Source organism: Pteronotus mesoamericanus, unplaced genomic scaffold (assembly GCF_021234165.1).
Source record: "Pteronotus mesoamericanus isolate MK-2021 breed Mesoamerican mustached bat unplaced genomic scaffold, CSHL_Meso_final scaffold_85, whole genome shotgun sequence".
In the NCBI taxonomy this organism is placed as follows: Eukaryota; Metazoa; Chordata; class Mammalia; order Chiroptera; family Mormoopidae; genus Pteronotus; species Pteronotus mesoamericanus.
The window spans coordinates 56752760-56761927 of record NW_026555329.1 but is presented as its reverse complement, the minus strand read 5'-3'; the positions used below and the strand labels follow the sequence as shown (position 1 = coordinate 56761927).

The window sequence follows — 9168 nt, the reverse complement described above, 5'->3', positions numbered from 1 at the left end:
ACTGATCATAACTTTGATTAAAACTCACAGATATTAAATATTCAGTGTTTTTATTATTAGCATGCTTTAGAAATTCTGAAATTCTGCAGTTTGGTTAATTTTAGAGTTTGTCCCAAGAGTTGCATATAGAATCATTAATTTCTCAGTGAAATTATTTTAATAAGATATTCTAATCATCATAAATTAAGCAACATATATTTTAAACAAACTTTTTTTAGAATAGAATTGTATTAACAAAAAAGTTGTGATGATAGTACACAGAATACTCATATATCCAACACATGATTCCCCTTATTTTAACATCTTCCTTTATATGGTACATCTATTACAATAAAGGAGGCAATGTTAACACATTTATTCAATATTAAAGTATTTCTGACTCTAAAATATTTACAATATTCTTTTTTCCTAGAAAATTTAATGCTTTTATCTTTTTAAATTTTTAAAAATATTTTATTTATTTATTTTTAGAGAGGAGAAGGGAGGAAGAAATGCTGGTTTACAAGCCAGCATTCAATCCACTGAGCCATACCAGCAAGGAGGAAAACTGGGTGCTTTCATTAGCATAGAGAAGTTAACCAGTATTTTATCAATATGCTCCTTCTCTCTACAATTGGACAGGAAATAATCTCCCAGCTTCAAAGGAAAATGAAAATCAAGGATTTTTTCTAAATAATTCAGAACTTCTATTTGGAAAATAGATCATAAATCAAGGAATGACAAATGCTTGAAAGTTCCCTAAATTTTTTCAATTATTCATCTTTGATTTTTTTTGTGAGTTCGTGAAGAGTTCTTGAGTATGAAATTTCAAAATATGTGAGCCTTTTGTTCTCTTACCTGTTTGACTGTTCACCTATATACTAGGATGTGACAGAAAAGTTCTTTTTCTAGACATACTTAGCTTGGTTGGATATTCAAAGAGCATAATTTTCTTTTCTCTATGGGCAGCAATGAGAGCTTTACATAGCAGAATTTTACTAGAGCACAAGTCCGCACTTCAAGTAAAATGTATTTGCTCCCCTTGTTTCTCTGTCAAGTTTAATTATGCAAATACTAGTGAATGAAACTAAACTTCCTGTGTATTCCTGTCTGTTACTTTTGCCTCTCTAAAAATGTTCTAAAGATTCCTGTGGAAATGTTTAGATAAGAGTAATAACAACTAAAAAAAAAGAAAAGAAAAGAATTATAAACTCTTTCAATCTAAACAGGGTTTATTAAATGTGCTATATGCCTATCCCCGTTTCAGGTACTACATAGTATTTAAAAATATTTCTGACTTGAACACTTTGCCTTTGAGTACTTAAGTATTTATGCAAAAGATATAAAGTGTCCAAAAATGTGTTTCAGATTATGGACACTAAGAATACCAGAGAGGAAAATAATTAGAAACCAATCATTAAAAATATGGACTCTCATCGTCAGTCACTGCATACATCATATGATCAAAACAGTACACTGAACTTGAGGGAGACACCAATGCTATTTACTGTATAATAATTTGGATTTAAATATATTCTATAATTGGTATGTAACACATGAGTTCTGGGAAACAAATGGACAAAAGTGCAAAAATTAAGTTTCTATAGGTTTGTAGGAGAAAGTATACTTAACTAAAATATAACTTTACTATTGTGCAACTATGACAAATGAGTAGGACTTTAACTGTGGAAAAAAATTAAGGAATGACATACAGAGATTAAAATGACATAGTTTAAGGGTTTAAGATACCACTAAGGGATTGTTTTAGAAAAATTGTTTGATATGACTAAAAATTTAGGAGAAATTATACATGATAAAGTTATATTGACTATAGACCACAGCATTCATTATTATAGTCAGCATGAATATTAAATTAAGTGTATCTGAAACTGGAGTATGTAGACTCATTTTGATAGTGTTATTGTGATGTGTTTTTCCAGAAAATTAAAATTAGAGAGCCAGCTCTGAAAATAATATAAAATATAAACGGGAGAGACAGGAACCATGTTAATCTGTTATTCATAAATACATTTTTTGTACAATAAGGTGTTTAAGGAAATGCTAATTTCTTGATATGTTAATAAGCGCTATATTAGATGAAAATAAAATGAGATACATTACAAGGATGTATGGATTATATAACAAAATAAATAAAATTTGTGTGGTCAAATAAGTTTGGTTGAACTACTGAATTACTAAAATGTTAGCAAAATTCTTCACGAGAATATAAACTAAAGCAGATTTTTTCAAAATGAGATTATTTCCTGGCTGGCATGGTTTAGTTGGTTGGAGTGTCTCTCACTCTCTCAAAACAATGAAAAAAAAATGTCTTTGGGTGAGGATTTTAAAAAAATACAACATAAGATTATTTTATGCAAAATTCCTATAATGTGTACATTTCCAAATATACTTTTGGAAGAGCATCTCAAAGAAATTATCATTTGATGTTTCTGTCCTACCTTTCACCCAACTCTAGAAATGTCACAAGGAACTCTTTTAATTCCTCAGTACTTTAGGAAACTTCAGCAGACACTATGCTTTAACCCTCAAGACCTCCTCCTCAGAATTTAAGAAATTACACTTTATTTACAGCATGTACTGACCTATTTGCAAAAACTAGGAGCTACTGTTGCCTACAAATTTTTGGTGGTGTAAAAACATATTGAGTATGATAGAATAGAGTATCCATCACATTTCTTCTCACTCAAAGTGGGTTTAATGTGTCTCTTTCTCATTTTTTCTTTTATTACAAGATACTTGACATTAAGTGTACTGAACACATTTAATGGGTATGATTTGATTAGTTTGGACATGTGCATACATTTCAAGATATCAGCATCACAATGAAAATATTAAATATATTCAACACATCCCCAAATTTCCTTTTGCCCTTCTTTTTGGAGTAAGAACATTTGAAAAAATTTTTGAATTGCACAGTACAGTATGGTTAATTGTAGGTATCATGCTATACAGCAGATTTCCAGGAGTTAATTCATCTAACATAATTAAACTTAATACCCATTGAAAAATAACTCCCCATTTACTCTTTCGCTATCCCAAGGCAACCACTGTGATGAGCTAAAGGAGCTCATCATCACTAAACCATTATGATATTAAATGTTAAAAGGACTTATTTAAGGAAAACATCAAAACTATGAACATTAAAATAGAAACAAATTCACAACTATCAACAACTGAATCTAGAAAAAACAAACTAAGCAAAGAGCCAGAACAGGAACAGAATTATAAAAATGGAGATCACTTGGAGAGTTATCAGCTGGGAGGGAGAAGGGGGGAAAGGGGGAGAAAGGGGGAAAAGGTACAGGGATTAAGAAGCATAAATTGGTAGGTACAAAATAGACAGGGGAATGACCCAGTGATTCCCTACTGGGACTTTACCCTAAGAACCCCAAAACCCCAATTCAAAAGAACCTATGCACCCCAATGTTCATAGCAGCACAATTTACAATAGTTAAGTGTTGGAAGCAACTTAAATGTGCATCAGTAGATGAGTGGATCAAAAAACTATGGTACATTTACACAATGGAGTACTATGCAGGAGAAAGAAAAAAAGAACTACTACATTTAGCCACAGCATGGATGGAACTAGAGAGCATTATGTTAATCGAAATAAGCCAGGAGGCAAAAGACAAATACCATATGATCTCGCCTATAAGTAGAACCGAACCAGCAAAACAAATAAGCAAGGAAAATATGACCAGCAACATTGAAAGGAAAAAGAAATCAACAGAGACAAGAGGGAAGGAGGGAGGTGGGGGGCAGGGAAAGGGAAGGGAAGGATCAACTCAAGGAACATATATCAAGGACTTACGGACAAAGCCAAAGTGGGGAAGGATTGAGGGAGGGAGGGGGAAGGGGGGCAGGGGAAAGTGGTGGTGGGAAGGTGGAAACAAATGCATTTGAACAAGAAAATAAATTCAAAAAATTCTAAAATTAAAAAAAGAAAAAGAATATAGGAAATGGAGAAGTCAAAGAACTTACATGTGTGACCCATGGGCATAAACAAAGGAGGTGGGGATTGCTGGAGAGAATGGGGTTATCAGGCCAAAGGGGGCAAAAGGGGAAAATTGGGACAACTGTAATGGCATAATCAATAAAATATATTAAAAATAAAAATAAAAGACATTGTGAATATTCACAAAAAAATATGCTATGGACTTGGAGTGCAGATTTCTCTTCAAAATCCTGATTTCAATTCTTTATTTTAAAAATTTTATTTATTCATTTTTAGAGAGAGGGGAAACACAGGAGAAAGAGAAGGAGAGAAGCATCAATGTGTGGTTGCCTCTTGTGTGTCCCCTACTGGGGACCTGGCCCACCACCCAGGCTGGAGCTCTGACTGGGAATTAAACTGTCAGCCCTTAGGTTTGCATGCCAATGCTCAATCCACTGAGTCACACTAGCCAAAGCTGATTTCAGCTCTTTTGCTTATATACCCAGAAGTGGGAATCTGGACAAATTGGACCCTTGTACCTTTGGTGGGAATGTAAACTGGTGCAATAGCTATGGAAAATAGTATGTAAGTTCCTCAAAAAATTAAATCTAGAACTACTATATATCGCTCTCTTATTGAAGAACACTCAATATGGCATAGGCAACAGAGGAGGAAAATTTTTTTTAAAAAAAGGACAAAGGGTATTAAGAAAAAAATAGAGTAATTAGATAATTTCATGAATCAACATCTGAAGCAGGGCCCAGCATTTAAAGAGCATAATGAGTATAAGGGAGTGAAAACACTATCCATACAAATTAAATAATAGAGATGATATATTTAAAAATTACTTTTCTTGTTCTTCCAATGCCCTAAGTATGCCATATTCCTTTCCTCTCTGTATCACTGTATATAGGACTCTATGCTAAATAAATCTGTCATATTGGGGCAAATTCCAGTAAGTATCACCTTTCCCAGAATACTGCATCAAGGAATATGACTTCTGTTTTTGTGTGCTATAATTTAAGCTACCATAATGGGAATTTGATCAATTGGATGGGATAAACTAGGTAACCCTTGGATGAGAAAATATTTTGTGAAAGAATGTTCATTGAAGAAATGCACATAAACCAAGATACAGTTGTTTTCACATTTTTTCAAAGTCAATGTCATGACTTGGGAATCAGTTCCTAATGTTTTACTTAGATTATAAAGCATATATCAGTTATTTACTTAGAAATATTTATTTTATCTGTATCTGAGTTTGTGTCTCTTCACATATTCTGAGGAAGAGTTTCATTTTATATTCATACAAGCTACACTTGAGGATAGACTAATAGTCTCTACTAAGTCATTCTGTGGGGAGAAACTGTGCTTGTTATAATTCACCTATATTGGGCTTTTCATTCTCTGAAGAATTTTAACTGAATGTTAAATTTGAGAAAGTGGAACAAGTTTTTTAAAAAGTAGAATTATATAAAAAGTAGGCAGAATTAATTCTTCAGGGATGCACAGAACATAATATGAAACAATGTGGCATAAACAGAAGAACACTGGGACAGACAAAAGCAAGCAGCAGCAGCCTGACTCTGTTTGAAGGAAAACACTGTGCCTGCAAGGGTAAGAAAAAGTTCTTCTGCAGATAAAAACAGGAACTCCTGGCAGAGTCTAATAATTTGTCAAATGGCTCACAAGTGTGCCAGAACAGAAGTGACACCTGGACATGGTGTATTTTATCACAGTGTACATACAAGACATAATAATAGCAACTCAAACCATCAGTTAAAGAACAAATATATAATTAAAATATAAATAAAATTATATATTCATATGAAGTACATTAAATCAGCCCTGTTATCCTAGTTAATTTTTTTAGATTTTTGTTCTATACCATATATTTGTATAACATGATATACTTAACATGTTACATGACATAACTGCAATATAATGTTATCTTTCACTAGATGTAAACTCTGTAAGTTCCAGGGCCCATGACTACTTACCTGATGTTTAGAAATGTTCGATTAATATGTACTGAATGAATGAATACTGCCTCACCTATTTTAGCTCTCATACAATTTTCTTCCACATTCAGGGGTTAGAGGAAAATTAGGAAGAAATAATTCTTCACATAATGTACTCATTCTCTCCCAACTACTTTCAGTTTATTTTTATATATAAAATTAAATAATGATTATAGAATATATTTGGAACATAATGAGGAGTTAGTTTCCTCTCACTTTAAAAAAGAAACAATTAAGTGTTGGAAGGTCACAGCAGCCAGAGAGTCAGGCAAGTTTCTTTGAAGGTGCAGCCAGGAGCAGCATGTTCAAGCTCCAAGCAGCTGGCGTAGCCCCAAGCAGCCAGGTGGCACCTCGCTGGCAAACAGCAGGGCTCTTATCACAGGGGCTTCCTGGTAGCTGTCAATCAAGAGTGCGAGGAGGACCCACGGGCCTTCAAGATAGGTTTCCACAGGAGGAGTCTATGAAGAAGTGCTGCTGGCCCAAGGCCAAGAAGCAAAGAAGACCCTCCCAAAGGGCCTCAAAGCCCAGGTCACTGCTGTGTATGCTTCCTGAATGATCTTCACCAGCAGATCTACAGTCGTCACCTCTGGATCTCGCCCTTTCCTGAGATCATCATGGTCCTGGGCAAACTGCAACCCATGGGGAAGCAGTGGTGTCTGGACAAGGCCCAGCGGGAGAAGCAGCAGTACTTGAAGGAACTGAGGGCCTACCAGCGGTTGGAAGGCTTCAAGATGTTCACGGAGAAGATCCAGGAAAAGAAAATAAAGACAACTCAGGCTCCGTGCTCATGAATATTGTCTTGAATGGACACGAGGGTAGCTACTGTGATGGCTTCTCCACCTTTGACTTCCCCATTTTCACTTAAGAGTTGTTGGACTAAAACAAAGAGCTAGAGACATAGCTGCTGTGCACCTCCGGAAAAACGAAGCTTCCCTTGGAGGAGCAGAAGGCAGAAGGTGGTGCTGCAGAGGCACGCACAGAACAAGAGCGTCGAGCAAGGCCCCGGCAGAGCAGGAGCTGCTGCTGGAGGCGGGTCAGACGCCACCGCTGCAGCAGCTCCAGGCCCTGCGCCAGGCGCTCACAACCAACTTTGCCTCACTGACCCTGCTGGGAACCAGCGAGACACCTGCTACTCAAAAGGCTGAGCTTCCACATGGGCGGGCTGCAGGGATCTATGGAACATGACCCCACCCAGCACCAGAAGCTTAATTTCCACATCAGGAAGATCTCGGCCCAGGTTGGCCACCCACCACCACCATCCAGAGAAGACCGAGCTCTGACCATGACCCCTTTCCCCATGGAGGAGGGGCAGGGGTCCACCCGCTAGAGCCAGACCAAATCCTAAACCTTGAGGGCTCCATCCACCCTAAAATTAACCCTCTATAAGATCCTTCTAGCTTTCAACCTCCCCAGAATCCCAAACCCAGAAAAGTCATCCACCATGCACAATGCACGTATAAACCATGGCCTCACAGGGAGGTCACCCTACACGGACGTGGAAACGCCACACCTGAGTAGCATAACCTTGGACACGGGGGCATCCACAGGAGCACACACACCATGTGAGGAAGATGACACAGGCAGTATAGGTCTCTAGAATCCATCCCCTCACCCCCGTGACACAGAGCAGAGAAAATCTCCACCTGGCACACTGGGAGGTGCTCCTGAAAGGTGCTGACCACAATGCCCCACACAAGCAGGCCTGGTGCAGGATAGCTCTCAGGCTCTGACGCTGCCGCTTAACCTGGATGTTTTAAATTAAAATAATAGAATTTGAATTTCAAAAGAAATAAGAAATGAAAAGAAAAACAACTAAAAATATCTTGGTGTTACTTTTGTTTATGAATATAATACAGTATTTTGAGCACTATGCAAGTAGTGTTAAGACCATTGTTCCTGGGAGTGGGGGGAGCATCTTGAAAACTAGTCAAAATATAGGGACTAGAGGAAAAAAATAACTTTTTTTTAATCATTATCACAGAGATGCTGAAGCAACTGCACTAGGAGATCTAAGAGTCCTTAAGGAGGGGAAATATGAAGATGTCAGTTCACAATCAACAATCACAATATTCTAGGCATAGGGCAAGGAGCTTGTGACCTAGGCCTTGTCAGTTCACAGAAGAACAGAGAGCTTCTGGTGGTGTCATGGGCTTGGAGTTAAAAATTTGGAGACTTACAAGGCAAAATGCTAACTACTTAGAAGCTAAAAGTAAAAAAAACAAAAACAAACAAACAAACAAAAAACCCCTGAGATTGCCATTCTTCTCTTTAAGGGAAGACACATAGTTTAGGAAGTTAAACAAGAATTTACATTAATATCCTAATGAGCATATTAGTGTATTCAGCAATTCCATTATACTGAATAAAAGATTTATATTTCAGGACTTACCAGAAGTACCATAGGGTTACACCCCATTACATGGTGCAAACAAAATGTTGACAGAATTTTACAAATAGTTCACATTAACATGATAGGTCCCTAATGTGTTTGGCTAGAATATAGTGTAGTAAACTCTCAAAAATGGAAGATTTGTCCTTAGGTAGGCATGTGAATGTGACAGAAATACAAGAGCTCTTTTAAATTACTAACATTAATATGGTCAATAAAATGGAGGATAAGGTGCATATAAAAATGTCAGAAAGATAGAAAAGTCACCAAAAAAAATTCTGTAAAATAATCAAATGGCTATTATAGAAGTAGAAATTCAAAAGCTGAAATTAAATACTAAATAAACTTAACAACTAAAGACAAAGTAGTAAAACATCAGTAGAAAAACAGATTATCAGACCAATAGAAAACCTCCAAGCTGAAGCATTAAGAAAGGAATAATCATCAAAATAAAATGGTCTAGCATGGGGAAAATTGAGATTCCAGGAGTTGAGGCAGTAAAGCCACACTCAAAGAGGTAAGGATTCTAAATATTCATAAATTGATGAGAATGTTTAACCTACAGCTTCTAAACACTCTCCCCTTTCCAGGTAGAATATGAGGAATAGTGAATTGCATGTTGGAGAGAGTTCCTCAGTATGAAAATAATAAACCAGGAAGACATTTAAATAACAAATTTAAAGTCCTGCAGAAAATAATTCTGAACACAAATTGATCTATTTAGTCAATGAAATCCCAAAGACCCCGAAGATGTTTTGTGAAAATGAGTTGACTCTAAAATGTGTGTGTAATACAAACAACCTAGAATATCCAAGTTGAGTCCA

General features: G+C 36.3%; 1 pseudogene; it reads left to right on the top strand.

Annotated features, from left to right (window-relative positions):
• Window positions 1–5462: 5462 nt before the first annotated feature.
• On the top strand, window positions 5463–7282 carry LOC129063209 (SWI/SNF-related matrix-associated actin-dependent regulator of chromatin subfamily E member 1-related-like; annotated as a pseudogene).
• The last annotated feature ends 1886 nt before the right edge of the window (window positions 7283–9168 follow it).